We start from the raw sequence: 20450 nt of genomic DNA, 5'->3' as shown, positions 1-20450 counted from the left end.
AAAAGGTAGCCCCTGTTTGACCCGATATTAAAGTAGGCAGGGGGATGCAAAACGCCCTCCTCTCCAGACGGCTGAGGTCGGAGCCTGACCAAATACCTCCTCCTCCCGGTCCAGACCCCCGCCTCGTCCACCACTTTGCTGCCGGCCCCTTGAATGTCCACAAACCTGGTTAAATACATCACAATGTCTCGCTCAGGCAACAACGTGTTAAACAGGTGGACGGTAAGCGTCCTCAGCTCCCTCGCAAAGAGAGGCTCCATCAAAAACAAAGACATCGGAAAAGAATTTTTCCCGGATTGCGCCTTCTGCCACACAGTCTCGCACAACTTGTCCGACTCCATTGTCAAATCAAAAATACCTTTCCCCGGGAAATCCTGCAAACTAGTGATATCCTTGACCTTAATCCCAAGTCCATGAAACAAAATGTCTCTTTCAAACTTGTCCCTCTTCATCCAGGTAGCCTTATCTTCCGCCGTCTTCACCACGAAGCGCACTGTGCGCCGCATCTGTCCCTCACGGGACAGAGGGTGCCCAGCCGCCAGGTCGCGGGTCCACTCACCCGCCGCCGCCGTCGTCGCCGCCGCCGCCGCCATCAGGAAGCCCCACTTCGCCCCCTGGGCTCAACCCAGGGCGACTACCCGTGGTAGCTTGGAATCCGCGGCCTCCGTCCTCCTCCGGCAGGTTGGTTCTCCTCCCTCTGGTTGGTCCTCGATCTCCCTCCTCTCCGCCGCCGTCACCGCCGTCGTCTTCTCCGTCTTCTCCGTCGTCGTCTTCTCGTCCCCCAGCCAAGTCATCAAGCCGCGGGCCTGCCACGTACTTTCCGATCTTAGCCAGAAGGCCGAGAAGCGATCACCGAGACCAGCCATATACTCTATGTTTATGTTCCAAAATTAATATCGTTTATGGCCTTCACACGCGTTGCAGTATGCTCCTATTCTTTTTATGCTCAGCTACTAAGATTTCCCTTCAGTGGTAAAATCAGATATGAATATTCAATACTTAAATGGGCACAGTTAAGACATTAAATATACATATACATACTGTATACAGTACAGTTTTCATACGGTAATATGTTTATGTTCCTAAATCAATCTCTTTTATGAGCATGTGAAAGGCATGGTGAATCGATTCTCAAAAATTACTGTACTTTGCATGATTGGAAACAAATGCGTGATTGCGAAATGCTGTGGTGTTACTTTTACAAAGACGGTCAATGAAAAAAAGAATGTTGACCAGGGCAATACTTTGAGTTTACACTTACAGCTTGTCCAAGGTCATTCATTATTAATACTATTAGTAATATCTTCGTTAAAGACTTTAATGGCCACAGCTCAAACATGAGAGGTTGAGCTTTATTAGCTCCACCTTGCGGAAATTCCGGATACTATTATTTTGCTTGTCGTATTATAGGAGAATTTACGGTAACTCGCGGTATTTACCGGTAGCTTGCGGTAGACTGCGTACAGGGTACCGCAAAATAATGCGGTATCGCCCGCGCATTTTGAATGGCTGCATCTGTAGGCTGCCAAAAGTCTCCGAAACCAAATTTTGATAGCAGAAAATTCTCACTCGTCCAGAAGTTCCCTTGGGACCCAACATCCAGCACAGAGTGGTAAAAAAGCGTCTTTTTTGGAGCCCCTTGCAGCGTGCATTGGTGGTTCAGTGGTAGAATTCTCGCCTGCCATGCGGGAGGCCCGGGTTCAATTCCCGGCCAATGCAGTGGCTTTTGCAGCGAGCGGCTCCATCACTTGCATCCCCTTTCAACTCGCAACTGAAAACCCACTAAAGCTTAGAAGGTGTGAACCAGGTCAGTACCCGGATGAGGGTGACCTACAGGGAAAAGCAAAGCTTACAGCTGGAAGCGGTGTTAATGGAGCCAGCTGTGGGGTGCTCACCCTGAGGTCTGTGCGGGTCCCAATGCCCCAGTATAGTGACGGAGACGCTGTGTGGTAAAAGGCGCCGTCTTTTGGATGAGATGTAAAACCGAGGTCATAGCTCTCTGTGGTCATTAAAAGTGACCACCAAAACCTTTGACAAAAGCTCTTGGTAATTGATGGTCTTCAATAATGCTTCTCCTTTAGGTACATTTGAAATCAGCTAAAAAATGCTGTGAAATGGGGGGGCACTTCAGGCCAGTGTAGGATTTGGGTTACAAGAACCATTAAACAGCACGAGAAAGCCCGTACACTGAATCGCAGGGCTTTCTATTCAAAGAAGGACAAAAGAAACTTCCCTGAATTCCATTTTTTGCAGCACAGAGAAGACAGCGGGCACGAGGCCTGTTAGCTCAGTTGGTTAGAGCGTGGTGCTAATAACGCCAAGGACGCGGGTTCGATCCCCGTTCGGGCCAGGTAGTCTCCTCCTCTCTTGCCAAAACCCGTTGCTTTCTTGCTGTGGTGAGATTGGTGGTAATTCAAAGACGCCACATACTGCCGACAGACGAGAGTGTTGTGGGAGACGAGAGAAGTGATGGAAGATTGAAGAGTGTCCTAGGTGGAGCCAAGATAAAGTGTCACAATTGCATAGGGGAGAATTTCAAATGTTTAAGATGGTAAAAATAACCGGAAGTGATCCCCCAGTCCGGCACAGTCTGATGTACTTCTGTCATATAAAGTGAAACTAGATGTCGAACTGGAGCCTCACTTATGTAAATTTGCAATATTTGCATAAGTGAGGCACCAGTTATACATCTAGTTTCACTTTAAATGACAAAACTGAAGAGACTTAAAAGAGCTGGAGAGGATTTCTTACAACTTTTGAGCCGGCACAGTTTTCGAAAACGTTTTCTTCACGCTGCACTATACAACACAGACAGCCAAGAGTCTCCAAAACAAAACGAATTGACAGATAGGAGAAAAGTCCCACTCGTCCTAAAGTTCCTAAAATCCAGCACTGAGCGTAAACAAAGTGTTCAAGTAGCGTGGGAATGCTACCCCTAATCCTAGCTGGAGTTTGAGCGTCTGGTTCAGAGTTTGCTCAAGAGTTTACCTTTCACAGATGCGCAAAGATGAATGTTGAGGGTACACGCTTCAAGGCGCCTTACAGTGCAGGGAGTGATTAGAGACGATTCGTGACGTGTGCTCGTTCCCATATACCGTACGCCCCGGGTTGCAGTGCTAGGATGACGTCCAATACCGCTTCGGCACGTAACGGCATTATATTCAAGTGCAGGACATGAGGGTTTTATTTTGTTCGTTTTGTTCTGCTCTGCTTTGCTTTGTTTTGCTTTCCATGGCGTTTGTAAGAGCGTCAATAAAAAGGCGATTCCTGCGTCTAACACGAATGTAAGAGCTATTTCAAGTGCGGCTTCTAAAATGCTTGTAGACATTTGTCTGTTGTTGATTGTTTTTTTGTGTCTAACAAAGTGCCATTTTCCTGTCCGGACGGGGAGACTTTATCATTTCTACATGAAGCAACCCTTAATTCCTCAGAGGCGTGTCTGTCTGCAAGGTTTGTATTTTGGAAAGGTTTTTTTTTTTAACGGAGACGATTTTGAAAAAGATTTACGCCGGCGTCTCGCGATCCATGTGCGATTGTAGCAAGAATGCAGCAATAGCAGCGTTTGCTGTAGTCGTGGCTGAGTGGTTAAGGCGATGGACTACTAATACATTGTGCTCTGCATGCATGGGTTCAAATCACACACTTGTCGCTCTCCATGTCTGACACGTGTGGTACTAGAGCAGTACGTTTTCCAGCGGTGGCTGAACATGGTATAGTAGGCTAACGTTGGTATCAAGCAGTGACAATAACAGTGGTTAAGTGCCGCTACTGCCAAGTGACTCTGGGTTGAGACTGTGTTTCCATTTACTTGCAACGCAAATGGAGAAAGAGATTTTTGACAGTCTCTCGAGAGACTGCGCTAGGTGTTTAGAGATAGACTTTGTCAGTTCCCCCTGGAATCATGGCCTCTCAAATAGTTTGTGATTCCTCTAGACGTTTATACAGTAGAAGCATGGTTCGTGGCTTAAATTCAAGCTGACCAAGACTTAGGAAACGAGTTAGAGGTCTGATGCAGAACTGCGAATTCAGTGAACGGGAACACTACAGTACATTGCACTGCATGTGTGAGGAAAGCTGCCCACTTCAGTCCCTTGTCGACCGAACAGAGGACTGTAAAGGATACCACCAAGAAACTTTAGGATGCTGGTTGGAATTCAGCTCCAAAGAAGCCCCTTTGGATGTTATGTCATCAAAAAGTAAGAACAACGAATCTCCCTTTGATCAAAAGCGCAACAAAACTGTTTTCTGTGGAGCAGGTTTCAGACCCGTAGACCTGTTTTATTTTTAGGGCAGGGCGCATTCCCAAACGCGAATCTCCTGTTTTAGAAATGCTTTGGGCGGCGTGAAGTGAAAATAAGAAATTAACTCCAGATGCACATGGAAGCAATCAAGTGTTTCATCCGAGCTGTTTCAAAGACTGCTCAAGAGCTTTCCTTTCACAGAGGCGCAACGATTAATGATGGCGGTGCACCCTTCAATGCGCCTTACAACTCTAGGGAGTGATTGAGACGATTCGTAGTGTGTGCTCGTTTCCCTATATTCCCCGTGCTGCAGTGGTAGGATGACGTACGTTACTGCTTCGACACGTAACGGCATTATATTCAACTGCAGGAGCTGAGGGCTTTCGTAAGCGCGTAAACCAAAGGCAATTCCTGCGTCTAACACTAATTTAAATGCTTTTCAAAGTGCAGTGTGGTGCAGCTTGTAAAATCCTTGTCCACATTTGTGGTTTGTTGATGTTTTTTCTGTCTGCCAAAGTTGCATTTTGACATCAGGACGGGGAGACTTTATCCTTTGAACGTGAAGCCACCCTTAAACCCTCGGAGGCGTGTCTGTCTGCCGGCACGTATTTTGTCAAAGGTATTTTTTTTTAACGGGGAGCGACTCTGAAAAGGTTTCCCCAGCCACCTCGCACTCGTGTTAGATTATAGGAGGAATGCGGCAGTGGCGAGCTCGCCGTAGTCGTGGCCGAGTGTTTAAGGCGATGGACTCGAAATCTGGTGGGGACTCCCCGCGCAGGTTCAAATCCTGTCGTCTACGGTGGCTGCCGCACGTTGTAGTGTGCCTGCGTGGCAGAGGCGAAGTGCCGCTTCTCCTTTTCTGGTACTATAAAAACGCTAAATCGCTTGGACCCGCTGCCATGGAAATCAATTCTTCAGATAACCACACATTTTGCGTTCGCACGTCTGGTGCTCTACTTATGCCTTTGAAAATCGGATCAATAAAGCTCAAAGAACCGACAAGATAGGTGCTCGTAAAGCACGCAGTAAAGAATTCTTATCAGCGAGGGTTTCAGTGGGTTAACTGAGGAGAAGGCGTGATCGCTAATTGTTGAGTTTTTATTTGGTGTTAGAAACACTCTTACTGTGCATGAAGTGCAACAAATGTAGCCACAGAAATTGCATCGTGCTTTCATTTATGCTATTGCAGACACCAACGTTGCCTAGATAGAAAACCGAAAAAGCCGTGGGTTTGCTTGCCAGTCTGAAGGATCTCTCTTCGAATCTCTATCATTTGTCAATGGAAGTAAAAGGCGCTGCAATCTGATACGTTCACATTCAAACCCTCAGCTGTTGTTCGACTTTATTTCTTGACTAATTACAACTGAGTGTCGCATGAGCAGTTACGTAAACTTGTCTGCTATATTTGAACACAAATGCCGTTCTTCAATTAAAACTAACAGTACATTGTCAGGGACATTCAGTTATATACAAACAAGAGACAGACAGGAGAATATTTCTACCTTTCATGTGGACTACGTGTTGACTTACTGATCGGAATAATTGAAATGTTCGGGTTCATAGCCGATGCAGTGCGTGCTAATTAGAACAGCAACGCTGGGCTCTCAGCACCGTACTGAGCCCAGGTGCAGTTCATTTACATGAAGGAAATCTCGTACTGGGTACGATTACACCCACATACAGTAAGTAGCACAGGCTACTTAGGGAGTAGCCTGATGCGTTTAAAAGTGACCCGAGCCAGGCAGGAGTCGAACCTACAATCTCCTGATCCGTAGTCAGACGCGTTATCCATTGCGCCACTGGCCCTGGTGTCACACTGCACGACTGCAACCCAGTGAGCTCAGCACTGCAACTAGTAAAACATTACCCCCGGTCCATTCTTTTCCAAAAGTGAGAAACACCTGTTTTCTACATTGTGTCTGTTTAAAACCATATCTCTTTAAACCAAACCAAGAGTTTGTCCTTTGCACTGATATTCTGATTCATTTCGATTTCAAAGAAAAAAAAAACACTTTCTTCCAAAGCATCATAAAATTGTCCCTTCTTCCAGACTCTACTTCTCTCTTGTAGTAGTACAGCAGACCTTTCCAGGTGAGCAGATCACAGAGTCCGAAATGAGCTTCCTCCATCCAGCAAAGTACCTGAACATGACTCTGTCATCATAAAAGCACCCCTGTAGTAAAGCAATTAAATCCGAAATCAAGAGGGCAATTGCCTACTGAAGTTCAAGAAGTCATCAATTTTAACCTAGCAACACATTAAAGGCTGCATCTATACAAGTACGATTCTAGAAATGCTCACCAGATTACGTTTTAAGAAGGAACTGCGGCTCAGGTTCCGCCGAGATCTAAACTCGGATGGCAGGATTCAGAGTCCAGAGTTTGGACGGGTGGCGCACAGAGGGTCCATATACTGTAGATCCCTCAGTGATCTTCCGCGTGTTCAAACCGCCAGCGTGTGACTCCCCTGTCCCCGTGACCTCATTGCTCTGCTCTCGCCTGTGTGCAACCGAGCCCGACTCACGGTAAAGTGGAAAAAAAATGCCCTCAACGTGTGATTTACTCTGGAGCGAGGACAGATGTCACCTTCTTATCATTGAACAGGATGTATGTGATGTGGCGACTAGGTTCAATTTTTTATCCTCTTTAAAAGATTAAGGACTGGGTGAGCCTGATTTACCACCCTTTCAGCTAAGAACCCGACGTGCGGACCGTTTAAGCTACGTAGACTCGGTCGTTTAACTCTTCTCCATTAGCAGGGTTAAGGTTAAAGAAAAAACATTGCTGACTTCTTTTTTGTTTTCCAGCCGCGAGCGCTGATTAGCAAGGTTTGCATTTCATGTTTTGCAAGTTGCATTCTAAGAAAAACAAGTCGTTCAAGACAGGAAATGAATACTTGCATTTAATTAAGTCTAGCCGTAGGCGGTTGTCCATAATGACCAGTCCTGTTCGAGAAGACAGAACAAAAAAAGGAACCGCTGGGATTCGGACCCGGGATCTCCTGTTTACTAGGCAGGCGCTTTAACCAACTAAGCCACAGCGCACCAGGAGCGCTGTCCTTTTGCAGCCACTTGGACACACAACTCAGACACATCTGCATTCGCTGTGCGCTCCGCCTGCTCGCTGAGCAAGTTGCCACCTTTACATACAATAGCAACATCGACACCAAGAGAAAGGATGACAAATGGCTTTTAACTGGAACTTTTCATGTCCAAGGAGCTCAATGTGCTTTCCGTGTACAACAGGGCCACTGAACTCCACACCGGCCACTGAAGCACAGCAGTGGCTTGCTGGCTTGACATCTCCCAAGGAAGATGTTGAAATTGCATGTGGAACAGGAAAATGACCCTCGAGTACGAGGGAAAAAAAAGAAAAAGAAAATCTGGAGCGCGCCAACTCATGTCCGGACAGCCTGGTTTCCTTGGCGAGGTGGCCGAGTGGTTAAGGCGATGGACTGCTAATCCATTGTGCTCTGCACGCATGGGTTCGAATCCCATTCTCGTCGCTCTCCATGTCTGACGCGTGTGCCTGTTCAAAGTCGGCCCTCGGTACTAGAGCAGTATGTTTTCCAGCGGTGGCTGAACATGGTATAGTAGGCTAACGTCGGTATCAGTAGTGCAGTGACAGAAACAGTATTTATGTGCTGCTGCTGCCAAGTGGCTCTGGGTTGAGACCGCGTTTTCACTTACTTGCAACACAAACGGCGAAAGCGTTTTTTGACAGTCTCTCGAGAGACTGCGCTAGGTGTTTAGAGATAGACTTTGTCAGTTCCCCCTGGGATGATGGCCTCTCAAATAGTTTGTGATTCCTCTAGACGTTTATACAGTAGAAGGATGGTTCGTGGCTTAAATTCAAGCTGACCAAGACTAAGGAAACGAGTTAGAGGTCTGATGCAGAACTGCGAATTCAGTGAACGGGAACACTACAGTACATTGCACTGTATGTGTGAGGAAAGCTGCCCACTTCAGTCCCTTGTCGACCGAACAGAGAACTGTAAAGGATACCGCCAATAAACTTTAGGATGCTGGTTGGAATCCAACTCCAAAGAAGCCCCTTTGGGTGTTATGTCATCAAAAAGTAAGAACAACGAATCTCCCTTTGATCAAAAGCGCAACAAAACTGTTTTCTGTGGAGCAGGTTTCAGACCCGTAGACCTGTTTTATTTGTAGGGCAGGGCGCATTCCCAAACGCGAATCTCCTGTTTTAGAAATGCTTTGGGCGGCGTGAAGTGAAAATAAGAAATTAACTCCAGATGCACATGGAAGCAATCAAGTGTTTCATCCGAGCTGTTTCAAAGACTGCTCAAGAGCTTTCCTTTCACAGAGGCGCAACGATTAATGATGGCGGTGCACCCTTCAATGCGCCTTACAACTCTAGGGAGTGATTGAGACGATTCGTAGTGTGTGCTCGTTTCCCTATATTCCCCGTGCTGCAGTGGTAGGATGACGTACGTTACTGCTTCGACACGTAACGGCATTATATTCAACTGCAGGAGCTGAGGGCTTTCGTAAGCGCGTAAACCAAAGGCAATTCCTGCGTCTAACACTAATTTAAATGCTTTTCAAAGTGCAGTGTGGTGCAGCTTGTAAAATCCTTGTCCACATTTGTGGTTTGTTGATGTTTTTTCTGTCTGCCAAAGTTGCATTTTGACATCAGGACGGGGAGACTTTATCCTTTGAACGTGAAGCCACCCTTAAACCCTCGGAGGCGTGTCTGTCTGCCGGCACGTATTTTGTCAAAGGTATTTTTTTTTAACGGGGAGCGACTCTGAAAAGGTTTCCCCAGCCACCTCGCACTCGTGTTAGATTATAGGAGGAATGCGGCAGTGGCGAGCTCGCCGTAGTCGTGGCCGAGTGTTTAAGGCGATGGACTCGAAATCTGGTGGGGACTCCCCGCGCAGGTTCAAATCCTGTCGTCTACGGTGGCTGCCGCACGTTGTAGTGTGCCTGCGTGGCAGAGGCGAAGTGCCGCTTCTCCTTTTCTGGTACTATAAAAACGCTAAATCGCTTGGACCCGCTGCCATGGAAATCAATTCTTCAGATAACCACACATTTTGCGTTCGCACGTCTGGTGCTCTACTTATGCCTTTGAAAACCGGATCAATAAAGCTCAGAGAACCGACACGATAGGTGCTCGTAAAGCACGCAGTAAAGAACTCTTATCAGCGAGGGTTTCAGTGGGTTAACTGAGGAGAAGGCGTGATCGCTAATTGTTGAGTTTTTATTTGGTGTTAGAAACACTCTTACTGTGCATGAAGTGCAACAAATGTAGCCACAGAAATTGCATCGTGCTTTCATTTATGCTATTGCAGACACCAACGTTGCCTAGATAGAAAACCGAAAAAGCCGTGGGTTTGCTTGCCGGTCTGAAGGATCTCTCTTCGAATCTTCCATTTGTCAATGGAAGTAAAAGGCGCTGCAATCTGATACGTTCACATTCAAACCCTCAGCTGTTGTTCGACTTTATTTCTTGACTAATTACAACTGAGTGTCGCATGAGCAGTTACGTAAACTTGTCTGCTATATTTGAACACAAATGCCGTTCTTCAATTAAAACTAACAGTACATTGTCAGGGACATTCAGTTATATACAAACAAGAGACAGACAAGAGAATATTTCTACCTTTCATGTGGACTACGTGTTGACTTACTGATCGGAATAATTGAAATGTTCGGGTTCATAGCCGATGCAGTGCGTGCTAATTAGAACAGCAACGCTGGGCTCTCAGCACCGTACTGAGCCCAGGTGCAGTTCATTTACATGAAGGAAATCTCGTACTGGGTACGATTACACCCACATACAGTAAGTAGCACAGGCTACTTAGGGAGTAGCCTGATGCGTTTAAAAGTGACCCGAGCCAGGCAGGAGTCGAACCTACAATCTCCTGATCCGTAGTCAGACGCGTTATCCATTGCGCCACTGGCCCTGTTGTCACACTGCATGACTGCAACCCAGTGAGCTCAGCACTGCAACTAGTAAAACATTACCCCCGGTCCATTCTTTTCCAAAAGTGAGAAACACCTGTTTTCTACATTGTGTCTGTTTAAAACCATATCTCTTTAAACCAAACCAAGAGTTTGTCCTTTGCACTGATATTCTGATTCATTTCGATTTCAAAGAAAAAAAAAACACTTTCTTCCAAAGCATCATAAAATTGTCCCTTCTTCCAGACTCTACTTCTCTCTTGTAGTAGTACAGCAGACCTTTCCAGGTGAGCAGATCACAGAGTCCGAAATGAGCTTCCTCCATCCAGCAAAGTACCTGAACATGACTCTGTCATCATAAAAGCACCCCTGTAGTAAAGCAATTAAATCCGAAATCAAGAGGGCAATTGCCTACTGAAGTTCAAGAAGTCATCAATTTTAACCTAGCAACACATTAAAGGCTGCATCTATACAAGTACGATTCTAGAAATGCTCACCAGATTACGTTTTAAGAAGGAACTGCGGCTCAGGTTCCGCCGAGATCTAAACTCGGATGGCAGGATTCAGAGTCCAGAGTTTGGACGGGTGGCGCACAGAGGGTCCATATACTGTAGATCCCTCAGTGATCTTCCGCGTGTTCAAACCGCCAGCGTGTGACTCCCCTGTCCCCGTGACCTCATTGCTCTGCTCTCGCCTGTGTGCAGCCGAGCCCGACTCACGGTAAAGTGGAAAAAAAATGCCCTCAACGTGTGATTTACTCTGGAGCGAGGACAGATGTCACCTTCTTATCATTGAACAGGATGTATGTGATGTGGCGACTAGGTTCAATTTTTTATCCTCTTTAAAAGATTAAGGACTGGGTGAGCCTGATTTACCACCCTTTCAGCTAAGAACCCGACGTGCGGACCGTTTAAGCTGCGTAGACTCGGTCGTTTAACTCCTCCATTAGCAGGGTTAAGGTTAAAGAAAAAACATTGCTGACTTCTTTTTTGTTTTCCAGCCGCGAGCGCTGATTAGCAAGGTTTGCATTTCATGTTTTGCAAGTTGCATTCTAAGAAAAACAAGTCGTTCAAGACAGGAAATGAATACTTGCATTTAATTAAGTCTAGCCGTAGGCGGTTGTCCATAATGACCAGTCCTGTTCGAGAAGACAGAACAAAAAAAGGAACCGCTGGGATTCGGACCCGGGATCTCCTGTTTACTAGGCAGGCGCTTTAACCAACTAAGCCACAGCGCACCAGGAGCGCTGTCCTTTTGCAGCCACTTGGACACACAACTCAGACACATCTGCATTCGCTGTGCGCTCCGCCTGCTCGCTGAGCAAGTTGCCACCTTTACATACAATAGCAACATCGACACCAAGAGAAAGGATGACAAATGGCTTTTAACTGGAACTTTTCATGTCCAAGGAGCTCAATGTGCTTTCCGTGTACAACAGGGCCACTGAACTCCACACCGGCCACTGAAGCACAGCAGTGGCTTGCTGGCTTGACATCTCCCAAGGAAGATGTTGAAATTGCATGTGGAACAGGAAAATGACCCTCGAGTACGAGGGAAAAAAAAGAAAAAGAAAATCTGGAGCGCGCCAACTCATGTCCGGACAGCCTGGTTTGAACAAAGTGTTCAAGTAGCATGGGAATGCGACCCCTAATCCTAGCTGGAGTTTGAGCGTCTGGTTCAGAGTTTGCTCAAGAGTTTACCTTTCACAGATGCGCAAAGATGAATGTTGAGGGTGCACGCTTCAAGGCGCCTTACAGTGCAGGGAGTGATTAGAGACGATTCGTGACGTGTGCTCGTTCCCATATACCGTACGCCCCGGGTTGCAGTGCTAGGATGACGTCCAATACCGCTTCGGCACGTAACGGCATTATATTCAAGTGCAGGACATGAGGGTTTTATTTTGTTCGTTTTGTTCTGCTCTGCTTTGCTTTGTTTTGCTTTCCATGGCGTTTGTAAGAGCGTCAATAAAAAGGCGATTCCTGCGTCTAACACGAATGTAAGAGCTATTTCAAGAGCGGCTTCTAAAATGCTTGTAGACATTTGTCTGTTGTTGATTGTTTTTTTGTGTCTAACAAAGTGCCATTTTCCTGTCCGGACGGGGAGACTTTATCATTCCCACATGAAGCAACCCTTAAGTCCTCTGAGGTGTGTCTGTCTGCAAGGCTTGTATTTTGGAAAGGTTTTTTTTTTAATGGAGAACGACTTTGAAAAAGGTTTCCGCCGGCGCCTCGCGATCCATGTGAGATTGTAGCAAGAACGCAGCAATGGCGGCACTCGCTGTAGTCGTGTCCGAGTGGTTAAGGCAATGGACTAGAAATCCATTGGGGTCTCCCCGCGCAAGTTCGAATCCTGCCGACTACGGTGTCCTCCTCACGTCGTTGTGTGCCGGCGCAAGCAAGGAAAAGTGCCTTTTTGCTTTTCCTGGTGGTTTTAAAACGCGAGATCGCTTGTACCCGCTGCCTTGGAAAGAAATGTCTACATGTTTACTTGCACATTGTCTATTGTTTGTTTGTACATTGTCTTGATGCACTGTTTGCACTTTGTCTTGTTTTTTACACTTGTTTTACAATCGAGAGACCTTCTGTAAGTAAGAATTCCATTGTACCAGTACCGGTTACATATGGCAATAAAGTTCAAGTTCAAATGCTTCAGCGTCCGCAAACGGCATTTTGCAGCTGGAAGCAGATGGCGACGCTTTTTGCGGTCGCGTGTCTTGTGCCCCATTTCCGGCCTTTAACATCGAATCAATAAAGCTGTTAGAACCGACACCATAGGTGCTTTTCTTACAACTTTTGATCTGACTCAGTTTCGGAATGCAATTCCTGAACACTGCGAGAGACAACCTACAGATGCAGCCATTCAAAATGAGCGGTAAAAACCCGTGGTACAGTAACCAACCCGCAGGGCACCGTAGGGCACCGCGGTAAGTGATTGGCTGGCCAAAATGACCGACAGGGGCACTCGTGGTGCATTGGTTGGTAGTGAAAAGATTTAATCATCTAATGTCTTTACTGTGCACATTTCAATCCGCTTAGTTTTGAATATTTATATGGAATTTTACCACTAAAGGGAAATTTTAGTAGCTGAGCATAAAAAGAAGAGGAGCATAACGCATCTGAAGGTCATAAACGATATTAATTTAGGAACAAAAACATTACTGTATGTACATAAACTGTACTGTGTATGGCTGGTCTTGATAGTGTAGTGGTTTGATGGGTTTACTGAGACAATTATCAATTGTAGCAGTAATCACGAGGTTGTTCGTTGGGGCTTTTAGAAAATCAATCGTCAGAACAACTAACAACGCACACACACGGGTTCAATACACGAGATACATTTATTAATATAAACTGTGCACCAAACATATACTAGTCTGCCTGGATACGAGCGGCAGACCTTACTGTGAGGGTTATCAATATACAAGGTATATAATCTCGAAGAGATGCAAACACAAAGAGATACACAACAGAGAATATATGTCAATATATATCGTTCGGTTACCAAATCGCTAATCAGTGTTATTACCCACTGTTACTCTAAACTCGGAAGTAAATACATTACTCATGAATTAAATTGATAACAACTTGTGTTGAGGTACAATTAAATTCTCGAGACGCAATGTAGAACATGGGGTTTACTTATCCACTGTTTGGATTTGGAATTTCCCGGCACGAACACCAAACCAGCTGACAGGCTCTGTTGCAGCGGTTGTCCAATGGGCGTTGTGTCGGCGTCCTCTGGCTACCGGCCAACCAGTCGAGGTGCAGCTCGGAGTAGGACGGGCGGAGGAATCTGACTGCGGCGCGCAGGGCAGTCGTTGCTCCGAGGGGATCTACCAGCAGTCCGGCTGGCTAGTAGAAAGTCTCTATGCACAGAGTGTGACCGCGAGTCCTCACAAGTCACTCTTTTGCCTGGGAAGAAGCTGGTTCGTTCCCGGTCCAGCGCTGCTTCTGAATAAGCTATTCAGGTTGTCGACGAGGGTCCAACTGTAGGCTGCCGTTGATCAAGCGGAGCATTCACGTTGGTAGAATTCTGAATACGTACGGGATCCTCGGCCTCGCGCTTAGAACAAAGTCCAAGTCCTTTTGCAGACAACAGCAGTTGTCACGTGATTGTCTCTGAGGATGCGCGAAAATGGCCAAGGAGAGCCCAGAACTGAGCTTGCGCTCCCTTTTTGATCAAGACCCAGATGTGTGCTGATTGGTTGAGAGTTTGGCGGGCATTGGAGACCCACGTGGTATTACCACGCCCTGCCAGTCCCTGATTGGTTGGTCAAGGTGAGATATAAGTCACTTACTCTTGACACTTAGAAATGCAGTCCAGATGTCCATTCGGCACTCCCTAGACAGATAGGCGCCAGTGGATGACCATTGATCATGATAGCCAGGCTTAGCTAATTGCATCCCCGTCTGGGAGCTTGCTTCTTATCAAAAGAAAAACATCTTAAATCAGCTTGCATGAATTCTTTCTCTGTGGCTGCACCACAGAGATGGAGGGTGAGATGGGGCCTCCTTTAGGAGCATACCAACGCTTAATTCTGTCTTATTAACAAGCATTGCCGCTACATATCCCCCCTTTTTGAAGGTCACGAGGTCCTGAGGCGTTGTTGCCTTCAAAACAAAAACAGAGTTAAGTGATGTTTGTTGTACCACGGTGGATTCTACCACCCAATATTCACATTACCTCTCGAGAATTTGTACAGGAAATAGTGTTGGAAAGAACGTTGCGTATACCTGCTCTCAGTTATAAGGTACCTAGGAATGAGGCATTGGGCATCATCATTAGCTCTAGACCTTAAACTTCCGGCAGTTCACTATCAGTATCGGATAGCTCTGCAGCAGGCAGACGTTTGGGAGTGGTTACCTGATTTCGGTGATAAACCATTGCTCCCTTTGTCTCATTCAAACTACCCCGCAAGGCTTTGATACAAGAGAACAGCATCCAACACATTACCCCAGCCATGATCCAGCTACCCAGCAGCAGTGTCAAGATGACCACGTTTATTGTTCCTAGCGCCCCAGAGGATCCACAACGACTGTGCTTGGGACCTACCAGTGTAGTTTTTAAGTTTGTGTCGTTAAGAACAAATTCGACTACCTGTACACCCTCAAGACTTACTGTCTCTTGGATTCTCTCATCCAAGTCAATGCCGTGTCCTCTGAAAGCGTCCACAATCTCGAGTTCCGTTTCGTATAGTTCTGACTCCAGGTGATACAGTGCTAAATCGTTGAGATGCACTATCGCTCCTTCAGGAACTTGTAGAAAAACTGTTTGGTTGGGTAGCTGCACTTCGGTAGCTGTATCATGCCTGTCATATGTTATTGTAACCGTTAACTGTGGTGTGCTGACCAGCCATTTCTTTCCCACCTGCTCAACCTGGGGTTCGTTAACCTCACTTTTGCTCGTCACTGTGGCTTTACACTTTTCAGTGGCAGCCCCCTTTCTGATACCACACAACCTCTGAGTTGTGTCCCTAAGGAATGGCTTACTTGGGCATACCCAGTGGATATCCTTGGTTGATATACACAGTTCCAGGTTTGGAACAAGATACAAATTTGGATCATCCTCCTGGTAAGCTACGAGCGGTGGGGTGGTCAACTTCACATGCATGTCCCCCCTCCAGAAGCCAACGTTCGATATAGACTTGAGTCTATAGATATCCTTGCCACTCACGATGGGAAGGTTCAACAGGAAACCTATTTCCTTGGCTTCGGGATTGACATGTATAGGAATGGCACTGCCTAGACTGTATGCAAAATGTACCTGTAATGGCTGCACCATCTCAGAAGTGGTTGTCCTAAGTACTTCTTCTACTAAGGACAGTGGAACCAAGTAAGTTGGAATCTGTCCCATGGCTAAGCTAGTTATGGTGGCACTAAGCTCCCTAAGCAAATCCTGCATCAGCATCCTGACCTGTTGCACGTAAGCATAATCCCACTGTAACACGTCGACAATCCTGCCCACGGTGTGGAGGGTGTTATTTAACACTGCTGCATGAAGGTTTACTGCTAATATTGTGCCCTGTAAGGTTTTCCCTAGGCTTTCCAGCCGCTGCTGCTGTTGATACAGCCTGTCCTGAATTTCTGGCATTTCCTTAAGTAACCCAGACACCTGCCTTCTCAGGGTGGTCAGGGTGACAGTGTAAGCAGCAAACAGACCAGCTGAAAATAGCGAGCCCACGGTGGAGGCCGCAGCAATCAGACCCCCCAAGAACCTTTTGGGGCGGCTGAGGCCTGTCATCTCCTCCTGGCTGACTGTTGCCTTCCTCAGCTGGCGGAGCATGTGTATAGTGTCTAGCTGGGCATGCCATACAGCATCCTTAGCCCACTGCCTGCCATGATGGGACACCCTACTGTTCATGTTGATGTGCTTCCGAAACACATCACTTGGGTCCAGCCGCACATACACTCGCTGAGTATATGTTCTGCAATTTGTTAACAACAATCCGGGAGCGTCCTGCAGGACTATGCCGGTAGGAGGACCGGGTTCCACAACTTCAAGGGGCTGTGTCGAAGCGATCCACAGCACTGTCAGGACCAGCCGTGGCAGTTTTAGGATTCCCATTCTGGAACACAGATGAGGCACATGGTACAGTTCCACTATAATTTTGAATATATTTTCCTAGGAGGACCTACACTACAGTACCTAACTACCTGCAGCTACAAAGGGGCACCCCCCTCTTGATCGGGTTTAGACTTTTAACCCTATTCTGTGTCCTCCGGCGCCATTTGAGGTGGGCGATACAACCGGAGGTGGTTGCGATGCACCCACTTATAGACCAGAGATTGCCTTCCTTTTTCAATCCGAATTCGATAAGCTACCGGTGATACCTTATCGACAATCTCGTGGGGTCCTGTCCAACTGGGTAAGAATTTCCGGGCCACCCCTGTGGGTTTGGCAAATTGGAAGTACAGGACCTTGTCTCCTACTTGGAGTTCCTGGTTAACTGCCTTTCGGTCATAGTATGCTTTCCTACCCTCTGCACTCCTTCCCAGATTGTTCTGGGCAAAAGCAAAGGTTGCCTGCAGATGTGCTCGCTGACACATACTGATGGGCCGTAGCAGCCCCCGTCGTGCTCAGGTCCTCCACCCCATAAAGACAGTGTAGGGGAAGAGTCATCTTCCGACCTGTCATCATCTCAAAAGGTGGGACCCCCGTAGAGCAATGGGGCGTGGCTCGGATGGCCATCAGAACCAGGGGCAGCTTAATGTCCCAGTCCCTACTGCTGGTGGAGACAAACTTTTTGAGCATACTAACCACCGTTCGGTTTGCCCTTTCTGCCTGGCCCGAGGATTGAGGGTGGTAGGAGATATGCAACTGGGCCTTGACCCCAAGCATATTCCACAGGGTTGCCATTACTGTAGCTGTGAAATGGGTTCCCCGATCCGAGTCCACGGTCAGGGGGAGTCCCCATCGACTGAACACATGGTTCACCAACAGCACTGCAGTTGTCTCTGCCGTGTCGTTGGGTGCTGGGAGGCACTCAATCCATTTTGTGAATGCACACGTAACCGTGAGGAAATATTTGTTCCCTCTGGATGACCTCACCAGCGGCCCCACCCAATCCATTTGTAGATTGGACCAGGGGAATGTCATGCCCTTTTTCTGGAGTGGTGCACGGTGCAAGGGCCGTGATGGTTGGAACTGGCTACACGTCAGACACCCCTTTACATACGCGGCGATGTCTTGGCCCATGTGAGGCCAGAATGCCACCTGCTGGATAGTGTCGTACGTGGCCTTGATTCCCCGGTGACCCCCACAGGGCTCGTCATGAGCGTGTTGGATCATGACCCCCCGATGGCAGCGGGGAACTACCCACTTTGGGACACCTTGTGCAACTGGTACACAAACCAACAACCCCTTTATAATTTTTAGGTTGTCTTTCACCTCTGCCAGCTCCTTCAGCTCTGGAGACTGGCTCAGCACCTGCTCCGAAAGAGGTTGACGCACTGGGTCAGCGATATGCTGATACATTAGCCCAATTGCTGGGTCCTGTTTCTGCATTTCCGCAAGATCGGTGTTAAAACCCTGTGACCCAAGCACTACAGATTGAGGGTCAGCTCCGACATCCTGTCTAGCCCTGCTTCGGGTGACCGCCTTGACCTCAGCCACGGTTTCTGGGAGTAGCCATTCCTGCTGGAACTGCCAGGGTTCACCCTCTAAGGCGCCAGATTTAGCCAGCCGGTCAGCCTCATCATTCCCGTCTTTGTCGGGTCTCTTCACCTGGGAGTGTCCCTTCACCTTCCTCCAGTAAACCATCATTCCAGCCTCGGTCGTGAGCTTGTCACTGGCCAGGAACAACTCTTTGTTCTTTACTTCCTTGCCCCGGGCATTTTTCATGCCGTTACCCTTCCAATACGGAAGATGGGACACGAAGCTATGTCGGGCGTAGTTCGAGTCACTACAGATGACAAATTGTTTAAGGCCATTTGTCAGGGCCTGCTGGAGGGTGATCAGCACCCCAGCTACTTCCGCATACTGACTAGTCTTTGGTCCTAGCTTATAGCGGGTCGGCCCACAGGGAGTATTGTCTTGCCAGACTACTCCTACCCCTGCTAGCACCTGCTGTTTGTGGCGAAAAGAGCAACCGTCAACATAGGCCATGGGTAAGCCCTGGCCCACGTTTTCATCGTAGTACCGGTGATTGTTCGGTAGCTCAGCAGCGGGAATTGTTTCTGGAGCTTCCATGTCAGTGTCACAGCCGTGACACACTTGGCCCAAAGCCAGGCCCTGTCCCAGGTACATTTTCTTGCTCTGTGCATAACGTACCTCTATCTCATAGCCTTGTAGGGCCATCATCCATGCCACAATCCTGCTATTTGACACCCTGCCCGCTTTCAGTCTCTGGCTATGCAGGAATGTCACAGGTTGGTGGCAGGTTTCGATGATGATCTTTTGTCCCCCTACATAACTACGGAAGTGTTCTACCGACCAGACCGTAGACAACAGGGCCTTCTCGCAGTCCAAGAACTTTTGCTCCACTGGGTTCAGGGCTCGACTGGCATACGCCACCACCCTTCGCTCTTGGTCATATTCCTGACTCAGAGCAGCCCCAAGGCAGTGCTCTGAGAACCCTGCTTCAAGGTAGAAGACCTTATTTTTGTCAGGGTAGGCCAAGCACGGCGCACTACCGAGTCTGCGCTTCAGCTCCATCACAGCCTGTTCTGAGGAAGGTCCCCACTCAAAGGGCACGTCTTTCTGCAGCAGCTTGTGGAGGGGCCTTGCTATTTCAGCGTAATCCTCAATGAACTGCCGGGAATAATTACATACTCCCAGAAAGCTGCGCAGTTCAGACAGGTTAGTGGGCGACTTCATATTCTGGATAGCTTGGACTCTGCTGGACTGTGGCTGTATGCCTTGGGCTCCAACCAATAGTCCCACGTACTCCACTTGGGTCCTACACCACTGTCCCTTAGCCAGAGACAGTTTGGCCCCTGCACGGGAGAGCTGGGTCAACACATGCCTGATCTCGGCCATGTGTTCTTCCCAGGTCTGACTCCGCATCAGAATATCGTCCACATAGACCAGGTTGCCCCTGGCGGCTGCATCACTCATGGCTTTGTGCAGAAATATGTTGAACTCCGCTGGGGAGTTGGAATACCCAAAGGGGCATCGATTCCAGGTGAACTGCCTGTTTCCAAAGGAAAAGGCCAGTTTGTACTGGTCTGTCGGTTCTACCTTAAGGGTCCAGAACCCATTGGCCACATCCACTGTGGTGAAATATTTTGCTGTTGTCACCTTGGCTAACTCCCGATCTAGGTAGATCATTGGCCATCGTGACAAAGGAACCTGTTTATTCAACTGCCGGTAGTTAATGGTCAGACGCCACTTACCATTGGGTTTCAGCACCGGCCACAGTGGGGAGTTATAAGTGGAGTTACACTCCCTTATGATCTGACGCTCTAGTAGAGCATCCAACGTCTGCTTTATGTACTCGTATGCCGTGAGGGGAATGCGATACTGCCTGACATAGGTTGGGCGGGCGCCAGGGGCCGTAGGAATGCGCACTGTGTGCAAATCCGTCACCCCGCAGTCATAGGCGTCCCGTGCAAACACTTCCTGGAAATCCTGGAAGATCTGATGCAGCTGCTGACGCTGGCTTTCCGTTTCCAGGGCATCTGCCTTACCAACCTGATCCTGTACCTGCTCTAGGAACCCCGCTTTTGACGGCATGGCGGTATCCCGGGTCGCACTCTCGGCTGAGTGGTCCGTCGGAACCCCTGCGTGTACTGTATACACAACCATCTCATCCTTATCGCTAAGGTCCACTCTGCACACCTCCTGGT

General features: G+C 47.9%; 7 non-coding genes across 7 annotated transcripts; 5 read left to right on the top strand and 2 right to left on the bottom strand.

The window, feature by feature from the left end:
• Window positions 1–1648: 1648 nt before the first annotated feature.
• Window positions 1649–1719, top strand: trnag-gcc (transfer RNA glycine (anticodon GCC)). The gene has a single exon. It is a non-coding gene; the product is annotated as a tRNA-Gly (tRNA).
• Window positions 1720–2276: 557 nt separating this feature from the next.
• Window positions 2277–2350, top strand: trnai-aau (transfer RNA isoleucine (anticodon AAU)). Its single transcript has one exon. It is a non-coding gene; the product is annotated as a tRNA-Ile (tRNA).
• Window positions 2351–4958: 2608 nt separating this feature from the next.
• On the top strand, window positions 4959–5040 carry trnas-cga (transfer RNA serine (anticodon CGA)). Its single transcript has one exon. It is a non-coding gene; the product is annotated as a tRNA-Ser (tRNA).
• A 934-nt stretch (window positions 5041–5974) lies between these two features.
• Window positions 5975–6047, bottom strand: trnar-acg (transfer RNA arginine (anticodon ACG)). Its single transcript has one exon. It is a non-coding gene; the product is annotated as a tRNA-Arg (tRNA).
• Window positions 6048–7663: 1616 nt separating this feature from the next.
• On the top strand, window positions 7664–7745 carry trnas-gcu (transfer RNA serine (anticodon GCU)). Its single transcript has one exon. It is a non-coding gene; the product is annotated as a tRNA-Ser (tRNA).
• Window positions 7746–9079: 1334 nt separating this feature from the next.
• Window positions 9080–9161, top strand: trnas-cga (transfer RNA serine (anticodon CGA)). The gene has a single exon. It is a non-coding gene; the product is annotated as a tRNA-Ser (tRNA).
• Window positions 9162–10093: 932 nt separating this feature from the next.
• Window positions 10094–10166, bottom strand: trnar-acg (transfer RNA arginine (anticodon ACG)). The gene has a single exon. It is a non-coding gene; the product is annotated as a tRNA-Arg (tRNA).
• Window positions 10167–20450: the final 10284 nt, after the last annotated feature.

This window comes from Atractosteus spatula, unplaced genomic scaffold (genome assembly GCF_055471065.1).
Source record: "Atractosteus spatula isolate fAtrSpa1 unplaced genomic scaffold, fAtrSpa1.hap1 Scaffold_4, whole genome shotgun sequence".
NCBI lineage: Eukaryota > Metazoa > Chordata > Actinopteri > Semionotiformes > Lepisosteidae > Atractosteus > Atractosteus spatula.
Note: the sequence above shows the minus strand (reverse complement) of the source record. Positions and strands in the feature narration are given on the sequence as shown.